The 17,547-nt window shown below is 39.1% G+C and overlaps 1 pseudogene across 1 annotated transcript; it reads left to right on the top strand.

The window, feature by feature from the left end:
• Nucleotides 1–1,649: 1,649 nt before the first annotated feature.
• On the top strand, nt 1,650–2,889 carry LOC102532598 (protein LSM12 pseudogene; annotated as a pseudogene). Its single transcript, XR_012065907.1, has one exon. The product of XR_012065907.1 is annotated as a protein LSM12 pseudogene (transcript).
• The last annotated feature ends 14,658 nt before the right edge of the window (nt 2,890–17,547 follow it).

Here is a 17,547-nt window from a genome sequence, read left to right as displayed (position 1 = left end):
GTCTTGGCTATTGCAAATAGTGCTTCTATGAACACTGGGGTGCATGTATCTTTTCGAATTAGAGTTCCCTCTGGATATATGCCCAGGAGCGGGACTGCTGGATCATATGGTAAGTCTATTCCTAGTCTCTTGAAGAAACTCCATACTGTTTTCCACAGTGGGTGCCCCAAACTGCATTCCCACCAGCAGTGCAGGAGGGTTCCCTTTTCTCCACAGCCTCTCCAGCATTTGTCATTTGTGGACTTTTGAATGGTGGCCATTCTGGCTGGTGTGAGGTGATACCTTATTGTAGTTTCGATTTCCATTTCTCTGATAATCAGTGATATTGAGCATTTTTTCATGTGCTTATTGATCATTTGTATGTCTTCCTTGGAGAATTGCTTGTTTAGGTCTTCTGCCCGGTTTTGGATTGGGTTGTTTGTTTTTTTCTTATTAAGTTGTATGAGCTGCTTATATATTCTGGAGATCAAGCCTTTGTCGGTTTCATTGTTAGCAAAAATTTTCTCCCATTTCGTAGGTTGTCTTTTTGTTTTACTTATGGTTTCCTTTGCTGTGCAGAAGCTTGTAAGTTTCATTAGGTTCCATTTGTTTATTCTTGCTTTTATTTCTATTGCTTGGGTAAACTGCCCTAGGAGAGCATTTTTGAGATGTATGTCAGATAATGTTTTGCCTATGTTTTCCTCTAGGAGGTTTATTGTATCTTGTCTTATGTTTAAGTCTTTGATCCATTTTGAGCTTATTTTTGTGTATGGTGTAAGGCAGTGTTCTAGCTTCATTGCTTTACATGCTTCTGTCCAGTTTTCCCAACACCATTTGCTGAAGAGACTGTCTTTATTCCATTGTATATTTTTGCCTCCTTTGTCGAAGATTAGTTGACCAAAAGTTTGTGGGTTCATTTCTGGGCTCTCTATTCTGTTCCATTGGTCTATATGTCTGTTTTTGTACCAATACCATGCTGTCTTGATGACTGTAGCTCTATAGTATTGTCTGAAGTCTGGGAGAGTTATTCCTCCAGCCTCTTTCTTTCTCTTCAGTAATGCTTTGGCAATTCTAGGTCTTTGATGGTTCCATATAAATTTTATTATGATTTGTTCTAGTTCTGTGAAATATGTCCTGGGTTATTTAATAGGGATTGCATTAAATCTGTAGATTGCCTTGGGCCATGTGACCATTTAACAATATTGATTCTTCCAATCCACAATTTTCTCTTTTTTTAATTCATTCATTTATTCATCCTAAAAATATAGACCCTGGAGTGAAATGGAGATTAGAAACAAACGAGGCCCCTGTCTTCATGAAGTTTATAGTCTGGAGAAGAAGTCAGACACTAAAGGATGGACATGCAATTACACGAAGTAAAGGGGGCAGATGCTGAAGCATCTAATGCATATTGAGATGTCAGGAAAAACTTTCTGCAGAGTAATGCTGAGTGGAGATCTGAAAGATTAGTTTAAGTTTAGAATGAGGCAAGGGGAGCATTCCAGATGGAGAAAACAGCATGCTCCTTTGGGGAAGAGAGCGTAGTCCATTTGAAGAATGAAGGGAAGGCCAATACGGCCCAAAGCCAGAGAGTAAGGTATGGGGTGAACTGGAGAGGCGGTGCTCTTCACCAATGCAGGGACCCTGGAAGATAAACAGGTTTGGACTGGATGGAAGATCAAGAATTTGACCTGGGCACTGGGGGCCCGGCTTTCGGCCGCGGCTGCTCTCCCAAGGTGGCGGCTCCTCCGGGCGAGTACTTCAGCGTTGGGAGCCAGGTGTCGTGCTGGACGTGCCAGGAGCAGAGGCTGCAGGGCGAGGTGGTAGCCTTCGACTACCAGTCCAAAATGCTGGCTTTAAAATGTCCCTCTTCCAGTGGAAAGCCCAACCACGCAGACATCTTGCTCATAAACTTACAGTATGTTTCAGAAGTGGAAATAATTAATGACCGAACAGAAACCCCTCCTCCCCTAGCTTCACTCAATGTTAGTAAGCTTGCCAGCAAAGCACGGACAGAGAAGGAGGAGAAGCTGAGCCAGGCCTATGCAATCAGCGCTGGTGTCTCCCTAGAGGGCCAGCAGCTCTTCCAGACCATACACAAGACCATTAAAGACTGTAAATGGCAAGAAAAAAACATCGTAGTCATGGAAGAAGTTGTTATTACACCCCCATATCAAGTGGAAAACTGTAAAGGCAAAGAGGGGAGTGCACTGAGCCATGTACGCAAAATAGTTGAAAAACATTTTAGAGACGTGGAAAGCCAAAAGATACTGCAGCGTTCACAAGCCCAGCAACCACAGAAGGAGGCTACCCTGTCATCCTGAGTCCACACATATGGAGGACTCTTCCAGCATCCAGCCAAGGAGGCGATGGTGGTGGCTTCAGCGGAGGCAGGCCAGGGGAGGGAAGGGATCCTATATTTCCTGTTGGCTCTTGTTAACAGAGGGTCGGCATTTCCAAATCTTAGACTTGAACGAAAAAAAACACCCAACAAAAGAACAAGAGAATAATTTAAAAGTTGAATCATTACTTGACTAACAGACTTTGGTCCACCATGTCCTTTTCACAGCTCCCTTCTGGAACAGTCACCTTGTTAATTTTATTTTTGAATATTCCTTTTCTGCTCTGCCCTTTTACCTCTGACTTTCCTTTCCCAGTCTGTCTCTGCCATTCTGTTTTTATAAGTGGCTACACTTGCCTTCTAAGTGATTGAAAGAAACTTTTACATCTTCTCTTCCAAAATAAAAGTAACAAGCTGACTGTGATACTTAAGTTGAGACTAGAGCAGCAGACAGAGGTCTCACTTTAAATTTTTTTTTTTTTTTTGCACAGGGCATGGCTTGAATTAGTTTTATTTTTCTTAACTTTAAATATATATATGAAAATATATATTAAAATGTTCTCTAAATATTTTCTGCTTCTTGCAGGTCTCTTTTTACAAGATCATGGCCACTCTTCCCACCTCATTCCTCTGAAAATAAAAATTTATTGCCCTCCCCACCACCCATAGCCAGACAACTAACCTGACTTAGTTCACAGCGAGAATCCTCTGCAGCACTATGTAGAGCCAGTGTATGCGGATGGGATCTCGCTTTGAGGGTTCCTGGTGGCTTTTTAGTCTTGAACTGTGTGTGTACCGTCTCACATTTGGCCAAAACCTCAGGATTCTCCCTCTGCCTTTGTCTTACTTCATGGTACTAGAAGAACCTCCTCATCACTCTCCTGTCTCCTAGACAGGAGCATCAACTGCCCTTTCTCCTGTGCCCTCTGCAGGAAGAACTATTTTGCACGGCACATCTCAGCTCCTCCTCGAGGGATGGTTTTCTTTCATGAGAAATCTGGAGTCCACCTATCCCAACCTCTCTTAAGTCTGTATCCAGAGCCACTAGCCCAGGAGGAAGCTTGGATGACCTATTGTTTTTCTTCTCCTGCCAACCTCCTGCTCTTATGCCCTTCCCCACCCCTTGAAATTGTATAAGCTTACGACAGTTTGTATGTGCTCAGCCAATGGGCAGAAAACCTGGGAAGAATTTCTGGACTTTAGCCCACCAGTTTGTCTGGTTTGACTAACCTGCTGAGAGCTAAAACTGGCACCTGTTACCCCTGTGCCTTCAAGGCAGTCCAGTGGGGTATTGTGTGCCACCCTCTGAATATCAGGCACTGTGTGGGAGTGGGTGATGCTCATGTGACTGGCTAGAGCTTCGGGGGTGGGGTGGGGATTAACTACTATTATTTTGGCCATGATCTCTTTCCCCTTCCTTTTTTTTAATTAAATAAATGGATCAAAATTAAATAATTCAAGCCCTGCCTTCAAAATGAAATTTTTTTTTAGTATTGTTTAGCAAAAACAATAAAACCCAAATTTTTTTAACCATCAAAAAAAAAAAAAAAGAATTTGACCTGGGATTTATTAAGTTTGAGATATCCTAGGGAATTCCATGCGGAGATTTCAAGTAGGCAGTTGTACATAAAGACCCAATGTATAAGAGGTAGGACTGGTCAAAAATACATACACAGAAGCATGGCCACAGGAAGCCACAGGTGTGGGTGAGAACACGCAGAGAGAGGGGACAGAGTGACAAGAGAACACATAGGGCTAAACCTTGAGCATTGCGAGAATGTAACGGCCAAATAGAGGATGAGCCTACAAAGGCCATGAGAAGGTTGAGCTAGCAAAAAGGCCCAGGAGAGTAAGTTGTCATGGAAGCAAGGAAAGTGAGTGTTTTAAAAACTAGAGAGACAAGCAGTGCCGAATGCTAAAGGTCAAATAATATGAGAGCTGAAAAATGCCCAGTGCATGTAGCAGCCTACAAGTCACTACGGACTTGAGGAAATGCTTCTCTTGTAGAAGAGGGAACAGAAGCTATACTGGAGCGGGTGGAGGGGTGAGTGAGGGGGGAGGGAGGAAACTGAGGGAGTGAGCATAGACCATGTCTAAGAAATTGGTTTGGGAACAGGAGAAGCATGCGAGTGACAGTAGAGAGAGAGATGGAATTAAGGGAAGGTTTTAAAAAAATTTACTTATTAATTTATTTTAGAGAGAAGAGATGTAGGGGATATAGTGGTGTGAATCTGATTTTATAAATTCCATGTGCAGGATGTACAGCTGACATCTAGTGGGTGGAGGCCAGGGATGCTGCTAAACATTCGGCATGCACAGGGCAGCCCCGCACGAGAAGGAATTATCTGGTCCAAATGTTTGTTTGTTTGTTTGTTGTTTGCTTTTTAAATTGAAGTACAGTCAGTTACAGTGTGTCAATTTCTGGTGTACAGCACGGTGTCCCTGCCATGCATATACACACATACACTGGTCCAAACATTAATTCTGTGAAAGTTAAGAAATTTTGATCTAGAGATGTAAATATTCCTTCAAACAATCTATCAGAGCAAACCCAAAACAAAACAGAAAGGCGCAGAGCTTGCTTCACAATTTTTTTTCTTTTTTTTTTTTTTTGGCGAAATGTACAGTAGGAAGGATTTGATTTCTCATATAATTTATATGTGTATTTCTCATATATTTTACCTACAATTCCCATAAGTTCTACAAATAAAAGGGGATTAATAGACGTTATGTGGTGTGGAATCAAGCCAGTAAAGCTTTCACCCTCACACGTGGGCAGGTGTACTTATAAGATTCTCTCTTTTTCGTGATCCTCACTTCAAAACCAGATTGAAAAATCTCTTTAAATATCCTTGGAAAAAGACATTCACAATCATGCATTGTTTGAATACTTCTTTTAACTCTAACGACGTTATGTAAGTTCCTATGATTTTTAACTTTATACCTAATTTTAATGGACAGTTTATATTCATTTCTTCTTCTAAAGTTTTTGTGAGGCTTTGTCCAAAAATAAAAATATATTGATTTAGCTTAACTGTGTTTTTTACTATCGTCTTTAAATTACTTCAACTTATGTCTTTTTCATTTTCACTGGCAACGAATTTTACTTATTTCTGAAAATAAGTTTATATGACAATTTCACAGAAGTGTTTATGAAAATTCCCTGTTCTTGCTGTAAACTTTATTTTGAATTATGAGCAAGTGTTTATACATGGTCACAACTTCTTTATTAAGAACACTCAGATGGTTGGGAACTTACTTAAACTGGGGTTCCAAAAAGAACAATGGATAAATGTTTAACTTCTTTAGCATGGACTTTTTAGGACCTCTGATTCTTTATGTGTTAAATGTGGTTTATCACTATGAATTGCATTTGGTTGAAACTGACAGGAATGAATACTGGCTTGAGCAGGGCAGAATTTTATTTTTCACTCCTAAAATAGCTCTGGAGACAGGCAGTCTGGGACTGTTACAGTGTAATGACTCCATACTGTCATCCCCAACTGAAGTTCTTCACCTTGAGTTGCTCCATCCTCAATGCATGGCTTCTGTCTCCAAGGTCCCCCAGAGCTCAAGGTGAGGGCTAGAATTCTAGCTATCACCTGCATATTCCAAGCCAGAGCAGAGGAAGCAAGGGTGACCGTACCTTTCATGGAGTCTTCCCAGAAACCTCAGGTAATACTTCTGCTGACATCTCATTGGCTAGAACTTCATCTCTGTGAGGGAGGATGGGAAATGTAGTCTTCTGAGCTGGGGTCATTGTCATCTCAAGTACAGTTAGAATTTTGTTACAAATGAGCACTAGTGAGAAAAGACTTCTCTAAGGTAAGCAAACTTTTTTCTCCCTCTCACCAAAAAAAAAAAAATCTTTGGCAGCCCACTCATTTTCAGATTTCCTCTGACACTATTTTCCCCACTCCGGGGCTTCTCCCAAGATTCAGAGGATTTCCATAGAATCCTAAGGGTTCCATGGCTTTGAAAACCATTAGCTAAGACAATTTCTAAGGGTATATAGAATATTGAAAGTTCTGATTCTTTGGTGGTATTGATTTCCAAATTGCTCATGTCTAAATGATCACATTTCTCAGTGATTCTGATGTGCTTTAAAAAATTATGGTTGTTAAAATACAGGAGTCAAGAATCAATGTTTTAATTAATGTTCCTCTATCTGAGCATTCCATATTCATGGAACAATACCCCTCTTTCCCTTCAAGCTTTGCCAAGCTCCAAAAATGGATAAGGATGAATTAGATTTGGGCCAAATACATTTTGGAAGAAATTTGTTTATTTTCTTGTCTGTTTTCCTTTTAGCCTGTATGAACAAACTGGCGCTGGGAGAGTTGTGCTGAGCTGTCAGGTTGTGTTTGATTGACTCCTGTGTTTTCTGGGGTATTTGTAAGACATATATTGTTTCCCTACAGCTCAAAAAGAATTCCACATTTTAGTACTAACATAAGAATTTGTAGGAAAAACATGGGTGTTGGAAGCCACACCCTTATACTCAAGTGTTGTCTCTGCCGGTTAACAGCTACGATATCATAAATTCATTTTCCTAAAATTTTCTTTATTTGTGAAATTAACAATAATATCTATCTTGTTGATTTTTAGAGTTGGATGAAATAATGCATTGTTGGTGCCCTATTAATTTTAGCTTCCTTTTAGAGAGTAGTTATTTTCATCACCAGTAAGATTTAGGCGCTTCTTTGAAAGGGCAAAGCCAGAGGGGAATGGGTGAATAGATGAAATTGGAACTATTAATGTGGCTCCATCTGGGAATTCATGTCAATGAATCAAGGAGGCAGCCATTACAGGACACAGGCTAGTGTGTTCAGTCTCACCCTTATGTATAGTACCATTCTTACACACACACAATGTGAATATGAAACATGAAGCATCTGCAGAAATATGGCAGCAAAAGAGAATTGGTATTTTCTAGAATTATGCTCTGGTAGTGATTCTAAAATTTCTTGGCTTTAAAAAGTGGCATTTGTCATATTTAGGTTTATTCTTGGCTTTCACATGAAAACAGCAATCCTGGCCAAAGGCTAAATTATGAACTTTTCAAGTTTGACTTTGGCAAGTCTGTCCCTTTCAGCACCTTATGGAACCCAAGAATGGGGTGGAGGAAAAGAATGACGAGGTAGTGGCCAAAAAATGAGAAGTCCGGGCCTGGGCATCGTGACCAGTTTTGGGGAGAGGAAGCGGTGTGGGACACCTCACTCGGGGGTGCAGAGCGCCTACTTTGAGAAACCACCACTTTGGGAGAAAACACGCAAACACCTTCACTTTCCTTAGGAGACTACAGCTGATCAGATTTCTCACCCAGACCCAGCTCAGAGTGAGTTATAAAAACAGTAAAGGTGTGTTATGAACACCTCTGTTGAAGAAATCGCAAGATACAATCCCTGCAGCAGCTTTTTCTCTCTCCAGTGTATTCCCTTCCTTCACTTACCAACCTTTATTCATTCAGCCCATTTCCAAGCTATTGGTTGCGTAATAATAACTGCAGTCTCCCCCCTGGCCAGCTCTGGGCATTTAATTCTCTGACAGGTTCATCCAGCCCCAAGCTCTGAGCCAGTCTGAGACCAGCAGCAGTTGTCCTCCCTCGTCCCCGCTATTCAGAGCTTGGGCTGATTCACTCTATCTGCTTAGGCGTCTACCTCGGTTTCCTGAGCTGCAACCCATCTCTTCTCTAGTCTGGTCTTCAGCTTCAGCAAGTTGTGCTAGAGCCTTGCTGCTGCCGACCAAGCCTAGATCCCTGTCACCGGGGGCGATCTCGTCCCTTCCCCACGCCAGGCCTTCTAGCTGAAGTTTATCGCAAATGTCCTCTCGCTAAAGGCTTGTGAGTTTCTGTTGTTTGAACCACCCATCACACCAAGTTCTCCTCCCTGTTACTGCTGCTCTAGCCAGAAGCAGGCCTGCTGAGCCTCTTTGGGAAGTGATATGGATGGTTGGTCACTGCCTTTGGGGACCAATTATACAGAGGAGTTAGGAATTCATACATCAGCCAAACCAGTCTGGGTGGCCAAGTCCAGTGTATTCCATGATCAGACCCCTGAAGAACAGTGCTCGTTATAGCAGTGACGTTATCTGAACAATACAGTCGTGTGATGGAAGACTGGCGGGGGAGATCAGACTCCGAAAGAATATCGGAAGAAACTGACTTCAAATGCTACCCTCGTACTATGTTAAATTCTGATGTATTTTTAGGTTAGTTTCTGGACTCTGCTTTATTCTACTGAGATTTTAGTCTATTCTTATATCTTTACTACAGTATTATAATTATTTCAATTTTAAAAAGTGCTTTAGTGTATTGTAGAATAAACCTCCTACTGTTATTTCTTTCAAATTTTCTTGGTTACGTGGATTTACTTGAGCTTAATTATCCTGGGAGATGGCTTCTTTTTCCGATCATTTTCATGTTTTTGACATTTTCCTCGCCAAACTGAGAAAATTTTTCAAGCTTTTATCATTTATTCTATTTGATGCAGCATTGATTCTGTTATTCTCTGCATCTAAAGTATTTCAAAAGTTATTCAGGAAGTCAGGGGGCCCAAGATGGAAGGATGAATGTGACAAAATAATCTAATTGTCCTAAAAACATATAATACCATTTCAATGAAGGGATGGGGGAGAAAGGCAGTAACTTAACCACCTGTGCAAATAATTGGTGTCTGTATGACTAAGAGCAAAAGGAATTGCACAGAAGCACTGTACTCTAATTGATAAATTTATTTCCTTTGAGGTACTGGTTAACAATTCTGATACCAATGTATGTGTTTACTGGAGTTGAATAGTTAAGTAAATGGGTGGCATAGGGTGGGAGCCAGATTTCTCACTGATGGAGTGAAAGGTTGTAGAGAAGCAAAGGAAGGGTGCTAGAATGATCCATTTGGTAATGGATTAGACTTACAGATATCAGTATTAACTCTTATTTAGCTTAATGCAGATATGGATAAGCAGATGTAGACATATTTACAAAAATGTGTATATACATGGGTCAGTATACACACATATATTTTCTTGCTCTGTCAGCTGAGCCTAGAAGCAATGACACCCCAGTGGCAATGAGCATACCTAATGTCCAGATCTTGGTTTCTAATACCTTTCTTCAATAAAAGAAACCAGGGCTTCTTGAAGAAGTATTTGATTCTTGGACTGGGAAAGGAAATATACAAGATGTGTCTGGAGTAGTGCCAGAAAGTAAGTACTGGAATCTGCAGTGATGGGGGTATGCCAAAGGGACACAGGAGCCAACTTAAAAAGATTCCAATGGCCAGAGCCAGAACATTTGAGCAATAAAATAAAAAAATAAAGTAATACATTATGACCCAAGTATAAAATTAATATCTATGAGTCCATACTGATCTAAATAAATGATTTAATAAGTAAAGAAATATGGAAAATAGACAAATCACCCATGCAGAAGAATTCCAGTAATTTATCTAGATAGTCTGCCTGCCCTCAGGAGATGGAACATAAATCCACACTTCTTGAGTGTGGGCAAGGCATGGAGACGTCCTTCCAAAGAGTGTAGTACTGATGTGGGAGAAGAGGAACTTTGCAGTGAAGTCTGACAAACACTATCTCAGCCAGGTGAACAAGGTCAGTGCTTTTAGAAAGCACTTGTAAACATACATACACACATAGATATAGCCATATCAACTATGTGTGTGTATGCATATATACAAATAACCTGGATAGTCCTACATTTATTAAAGAAACAGACTTTGTACTTAAACATTTACCCACAAAGAAACTTGATTGGTGGTATTATCCAAATAAGAATAAATAATACCAAATCTACTAAAACTCTTTGAGAAAATTGAAGAGGAGGGACTACTTCCCAACTCAGTCTATGAGGCCAAAATTACCTGGATACCAAAACCAAAGACATAATGAAAGAAAACTACAGAGCAATATCACTCATGAAACCAAATGCAAAATTCTAAACCCATGGCAAATTGCATCCAACTTAATTATCATGACCAAGTAGAGTTTATCTCAGAAATGGAATACTCGTTAACACTAAAAAAATCGATCAATGTAATTTACTACCACCACTCCCTGACACACACAAGAGAAATGAAAAATGATGCAATCATATTAATAGATGCAGAAAATACATTCGACACAATGCAAAATGCATTCTGACAAAAATTCCTGGAAAACTAGGAAGGAATTTCCTTGACTTAATAATAGACATATATAAAAAGCTTACAGCCTCATATTTAAAGGTAAAAGAGCGAATGCTTTCCCCCTATAATCAGAAAATGGATGGAAAAAAGTCTACTCTCAATATTTCCATTCAATATTTTCTAATCATTAGCAGGTTGAAGAAAAAGAAAGAAAATGGTCTTTATTCCCAGATGACCGGAAATCCAGTATGTAGGAAATCCTAAAGAATCAATCACAACAAAAATATTAAAATCTACTAGTAATAAGTGTTTAACCAGGTTGCAAATTATAGAACCAAAATAAGTATCACATACATTTCTAAGTTTAGCAATAAATAATCAGAAATTGAAACAAAACAGTAACATTTACAATAGCATCAAGAACATGAAATATTCAGAGAAAATTATTATGAAAATGTACAAGAACTGTTCACAGAAAATTACAAAACATTGCTGAGAGAAATTAGAGACCTAAATAAATGTACAGTTATTGTGTTTGTGTGTCAGAAGACTCAACATTGTTAACATTTTAATCCTTCTCAGATGAATCTACAGATTCAATACTATCCCAATAAAAATTCCAGCAGCTTTTGTAGAAATTGACAAGCTTATTCTAAAGTTCATATAGAAATACAACAGATCTAGGATTGTGTAAGCGAGTTTTAAAACTAAGCTAAGGTTGGAGGGCTAACACTACCTGATTTCAAGAAATTTTAAAACTACAGTAATCAAGCCTGTGTGATATTGTTAGAGAGACAAAAAATTGATGCAACAGACTAAAGCGTCCAGAACAGACCTACACCTTTTTGAAAAACGTACGAAGGCGATTTAGTGTGGAAAGTACAGTCTTTTCAATAAAAGGCACTGGAACCAGTGGATATCCATATGCAAAAGAGTGAGCTTTGATTCATAATTTGCCCTGTATACAAAAATTAACTTAAAATAGATCATAGAAATATGTGAAAAACAAGACAAAGAAGAACACTTTGTAATGCTATAAGGTATACTATGGTGAAGATATAATGGTTAAGATTATCATGCACCAAATGGCACAGAACCATTGTTTAAAGAAGAAATTCCAGGATGTGAAAGGAGAAATAGCTAAAAATAAGCTAATTATAAGAGACAAAATAAGTCAATAACAATACAAGATAGGTCAAGTGGAATAACAAATAATTACGCTTTTGAGCTTGATAACCAGTTTGAAATAGAATCGCAACCCATGCTTTTTTATTGTTTCTATTTGCTTTGTATATCTTTGCCCTTTCTTCTATTTTTAGGCCAAATTGTTCTGCTTTAGGTATGTCTCTTGTATACATCACGGAGTTGAGTTTTACTAGATAAGCCATTTGAAAGTCTTTTCCTTTTGACTTCATTTATTTTATTGACTGATGTGTCTGGGTTCAATTCTGCGTTCTTATTTTTGATTACAGCTTTTATGTTACATCGTTTAGGTTTAGGTTACAGTTCCCTGTGTGTGTTGTGCTGTGTTTACTGTGTTTATATGACGTGTCTTCTTTGCCCTGTTTTAGATTTTACTTTGTTATTTATGATGGTTTGTATTTGTATTCACATTGTGACTATGTTAATATCATTTACAGTGTAACTGATTATTTTTTGTTGTTGTTTTTCAACTGTTTTAGCTTTTCATTGCTTCCATAACAAAATACTACAAAGTTAGTGGCTTAAAAAACCCAAATTTATTATCTTACCATTTGTCATCAAGGCTATAGTCCTTTTTGGAGGTTCCATGGAAGAATCCGGTTTTTGGCTCACTCAGATTGTTGGCAGAATGCAGTTCCTTGTGGTTGTAGGACTGGAGCCTTTTCCTTGCTGGTGGTCATTTGAGGACCATTCCTGCCTTCTAGACATTTTCCACATTCCTTGGCTCACAACCTCCTTTCTCCATCTTCAGAACCAATGGCCAATCAAGTCCCTCTCATGCTTCAAAACTTCTGTCTCTTTTCCCATTACCACATCTCTCTGACTGTGACTGATTCTTCTGCCCTCTCCTCCCACTTTTAAGAGCTCAGATGATTACAGTGGAGCCATCCAGATAATCAAGGATAATCTCCCTATTTTAAGATCTGTAACCAAAACTCCATTTTGTCGTATAACTTGACATTGGCATGGATTTCAGGATTCAGGCATGGACATCTTTGGCGGGGGGTGTCATTATTCTGCCCAAAGAGTCAGTTTTAAAGGGTATCATTTAATTCTCATGAATTACTTACACATCAATTAATGACCTTATCTTGTTTTTTAAAATTCCTTTTCCTCTTTTTTATTTTAGTCACATGATTTCTACTTTATCAAAACATGTGATAATTGCATATTATTCTTCATCCATGTCCTCACTCTTCCCTTAGTTTTAGATATTCAAATAAATCTATTAAATGTTCACTATCATTCTTTTGCCAAGATTCCCCAGTCATTTCTTGGTAGAAAGTTCTTTCTCTAGTAGATTTTTCCAGAATGAGTGATGTTGGGAAGGGAAAGGTTGGCATGTTCTGTTTCTTTTTTGCAGCATCTTTAATTTCCTCTCTTTTCTCCTTTCTTTCCCTTCATTGCAACATCTCTTAGGGGACCTCTCTGCAGAGATGAAGACTGTCAGATACATCTTTCCCATAATGAAAAATAAAAAACATCCTCCTACACACACAGAGGACAAAAATCCTTGTCTTCTGTATACATAAAGTCCGTTTAGCTGGGAGACTGTTGAATGTAGTGGAGAAGACTTGTTATGTCTTGTGTGTGAACTGGGCAAGGATCTTCACTTTCCTGAACCTGAGATCTGTGTGTTAAGTGACAATATTGGGTTGGGAAACTTCTAAATTTCTTCTTGTCTCTAATATTCAACAATCCCAGACCTCCAATGATATTCACAATCATCACCAAATACAGATGCCCCCCCCAACCATGCTCAGCTTTATGAGTGGCCAGTATTAGCTTGTGGCTTGGATTCTACTTGATGGAATGCTTGAAATGAAGATGGATCTAAATTTCTACATTTTAGAAATTTGGACTGCTGAAGATGCTGAAGGGACTTTCTTGAGGTTCTTTTAATATTAAGTAATGACAGCGCTAATTAATTCATTGGCACATTTTGCTACCTAATGAGATGATAGGACTCTGATGCACTGAGCCGGTGAGACTTGCTAACCTCAGGGTTCTTATAATTTAGTTTTACCTCCTGCTGAGTCACATTTTTCTAATTGCATGAATCAGCTCTCATTTTAACTCCTCTGCATTTTTTTTTCTAATTTCCTTGCCGAAATACTTTTTGCTTGTATTTTAAAGACAAAAGATTGAAGATTTTATCTGGAGAGCTGGAGAATTGCTGAATGAGTAGGCAATTACTTGCTAAGGATGTGCCAAGTGTCATTGGAAATATAATTTCCCCCAGATTTACAGGAAAGGAGTCAGTTACTCAGTGTGCTTCTCCATAGTGGGGAGCTGAGCTAGCATACTTGTCAGCTCTGTGAATAGCCACCTGGATGTCATATTCTTGGACCAGAACCTAAAAGTCTGCATTTTATTGTATCAAGCATGTCTTCCAATTTAGTTTTATTGACTTACTTCTTCATTAGGAATACTGAAAAATGGTCACTTCTCCTTCACTATGTTATAAAAAGTCATGTTTGTGATCTTTGTAGAGAGATAAATGGGCCCTAAATATTATTGTACTTTTATATTTCAGAATCATTAGCCATCTATCCTCTTTAGAGGACAGAGATTATTAAAAAAAAAAGAAGGCTAATGTGTCTTATAAAACTAAATAATTTTAGAAATAAAAAAGAGCCTTAGAGATGGTCACCATCTTATCTTACAGACAAGGAAACCATGATCTGAGACTTCCAACGCCCTGTTCAAAGTCACAGGGCTGGTTATTGAATAAAGCCACAGCTGGTGTGTCTTCAGTCTAGTGCTCGTCTCCCTAAACCACATGACTTGTCCAATCTGGGCCACTGCCCCGGTGGGACTGAAAGACAGCGGCGCCACCAAGGCGGACCTGGAGGACAGAGCACGGAGCCAAAGAAGATAAATCTTGAGCCTTAACATCTAATGGGATCTTCTCTGCTGTCTTTCAGACTTGCTTGGACCCATGACTCCCTCCTTAGGTCTTCCTTGTGGGATGGGAATATGTATCCTATGGCTGTTGCACCACTGTATTTTGGAAGCAGATAACTTGTTTTCTGTTTCAGAAGTTCACAGCAGGAGAGGAATTTTTGATTCGGGATGAATCATACCTCAGTTCTCACTCATATCTGATTTGGATGTGATGTGATAAAGATCATCTAGCTTAGTCTTAGTCCAACACGACAGGTGTTCTTATAAGAAGAGAAGACTAGGACACAGAGGGAAGACCACGATGGCATGGGTCTTGCTAGTCATCCACAAGCCTAGGAGGGAGGTCACAAAAGAGATCGCCCCTGCTGACACCTTGATCTCAAACTTCCAGTCTCTTCAATTGTGAGAAAACACATTCTGTTTGTTGAAGCCACCCAGTTTCTGATACTTTGTTATGGCAGACTTTGCAAACTGACACATTATCCTTGATTATATTGCCCGAAGCACAATCAGTATTTCTGGATGATCATGCTTTCCTGCACCAGTTTCCTTACACAGGCTGTTCCCTGGGTCCTTGTTCCTCATCCCATGCACATTAAGGATGTGGCTGAAATAAAGATGATGCAGATGAAGGATTGGAAATAAGATAACAACGGCTTTGAACTCCACATTCCCAGATTTGTTGTAAAAATGAAATTTTCCTTCTTACTTAAAAAAAAAAGCCCAAATGAAGAAATGACTAAAATCAAGAAGTTGTTTAGTGTTGCTTCTACGACAGACAACGGGGTCGAGTTAGCAGTATTCACTCATTAAAACAGAAGAGTGACTTCATACTGAGGATGTAGAACCACATAGAAATAAAAGAACCAAGTCTTTTCCTCCGTCGTGTCTCACGTTAAAGCCTGTGCTAGAAGCCGCAACTACTTATCGAGTTACTCAGCGCTTTGGAAATTAGTTTGAATGTTTCAGATAAAAAAGATAATGTAGACTCCTTCCATTCTTGGCTCATCTACTGCACTTTGTGTTTTATTAAGTCTAATTTGAAGCAGACCAAGGTGATTTTTTTCCCCCACCCTTCATCGACCGTCCCATCCCACCCTATAATTCTTTTTATTGAGTAAGCCATGGGCCCCCTGAAGATCTGATTGGAAAAGCAAGGAGTCAGACTCACAATGTTTGCTTCAGCTGGAAAATAACTGTAGGACAAATTTCCCTGCAGGGCCCTGGAACAGACCTGCACGCTGGGTCAGCGTTACCCATGAGCTGGAGCGCCCGTGTTAGTTAATTCCTCTGCCAGCCAGTCTTTTGCATTTGGCGTAAAGGTCCTACCTAAGTGAAAATGATGCTTAGGAAGGAAAACCAAGACTGGGTAGGAGCTTCCAGAACAGAAGCCAGTGGTTTAGGGAGCAAGTTTGGAAGTCAGTCTCTGGACCTGTCTTCTTGCTCTAGTCCTGCCCTGTCACCACTGACTGCCTCTTGAGTTACTACAGGCAACAGGAGAGGCTTCCAGCAAAATTTTAAAAGCAGCATTCTTTTTCTTCTCTATCAGATACACTCTGAACCTTAAATGCTCTGGTTTCTGGCTCTCTCCCGGGAGCCAGAGGCTCTCTCTACTGGTGGTGTGTCTTCCCCAGGCTCCCCCTATTCTGCACTATTGAAACTCAGGCGTCTGATGGAAGAAAGAAGCTACTCTTTCCAAACCAGACTGGTAATGCTGGCTAAGGCGCTCTTTCGTTCTCCAAGTGCCCCTGAGCACATGATAAAATCTTATTTCACATCCTGGGAACTTACCTGACTCTGTGCCAGGCACAGTGAGACACACCTGATACCTACATTGTCTTATTTAATCCCTACAACAACTGAAGAAATAGGTTCTATTATTAGCTGTAGGTCACATGGGGGCTGTAGCACAGAAAGGTTAAGTCAGTTACCTAGAGTCACACAGCAGTGACCCCCGGAGTTGGGATTTTTTTTCATCTATCTTACTCACATACGTTTTGGAATGGGAAAGCTTGGGTCATTTTAAAGCAATCTAAGTGAAGATTTAATACCATTTCGTCTATTTCTGACTGTATTTCTAACAGATAAGAACTTAAAAAGAAAACATAACCAAAGTCCATTATCATCCTTAATATCACTAAGAATAGTTCCCCAATGCCTAGTTAATAATTGTTTTTAATGGCAATATAAATCACATGGATAAACCATGATTTATTTAGTAAATCCAAAATAGATAGCTATTTAATTGGTTTCTAATTTAAGGTGACTATAAACAATATTAACATCCTTGTAACTATATTTTGCCATATTTCCTTAGCATTTTTCTCCTGATAAATTCTGAGAGGTAAAACTAATGTTATATTCATTTATAATCACAAATGGTTACACTCATTTTAAAGATTTGTATTAATATACATAATTGTGAGGCTCTACCAGAAAAAGGCCCAATTTGCCAAGCTATCATCAGTATTTGAGTATCTTCCTTTGCAGCTTCAAGATTGAGCATTAGCTTTTATTAGTTATATTTTGAACTATTATAATAGGTGAAAATGGAGTTGCATCAAGCTTACATTTTTATGCTAAATGAGGGCAGGGCATTTTAATAGGTTTATCAGCCATCTGCATTCCTTCTTTGGTAAACTGCCTGCTTAAACATTTTGCCTATTTTGAAAAAGATGTTCATCTTTTTCTTCAATTTTAAAGGCTCTTTTACATTAAGATGTGAATCATTTGTTTACAGTGTGTGTTGGAAATACTTTCCTAGTTAGTTTCTAAAGTTTTGGTTTTCTTCTTGTTTTAAGACATTTACCATTACTAATCTTTTCCTTTATACTTGTTCTGGGATCATTTTATAAAGACTCTTCCCAACCCAAGACCCAAGATTATTGCACAGTTACATATATTTTATCCTAGTATTTTGTTTAACATTATCATGTTTAAAAAAATCCTGGAGAGGATGTGGAGAAAAGAGAACCCTCC

This window comes from Vicugna pacos, chromosome 31 (genome assembly GCF_048564905.1).
Source record: "Vicugna pacos chromosome 31, VicPac4, whole genome shotgun sequence".
Lineage (NCBI taxonomy): Eukaryota > Metazoa > Chordata > Mammalia > Artiodactyla > Camelidae > Vicugna > Vicugna pacos.
This window is presented reverse-complemented; position numbering and strand designations above follow the sequence as displayed.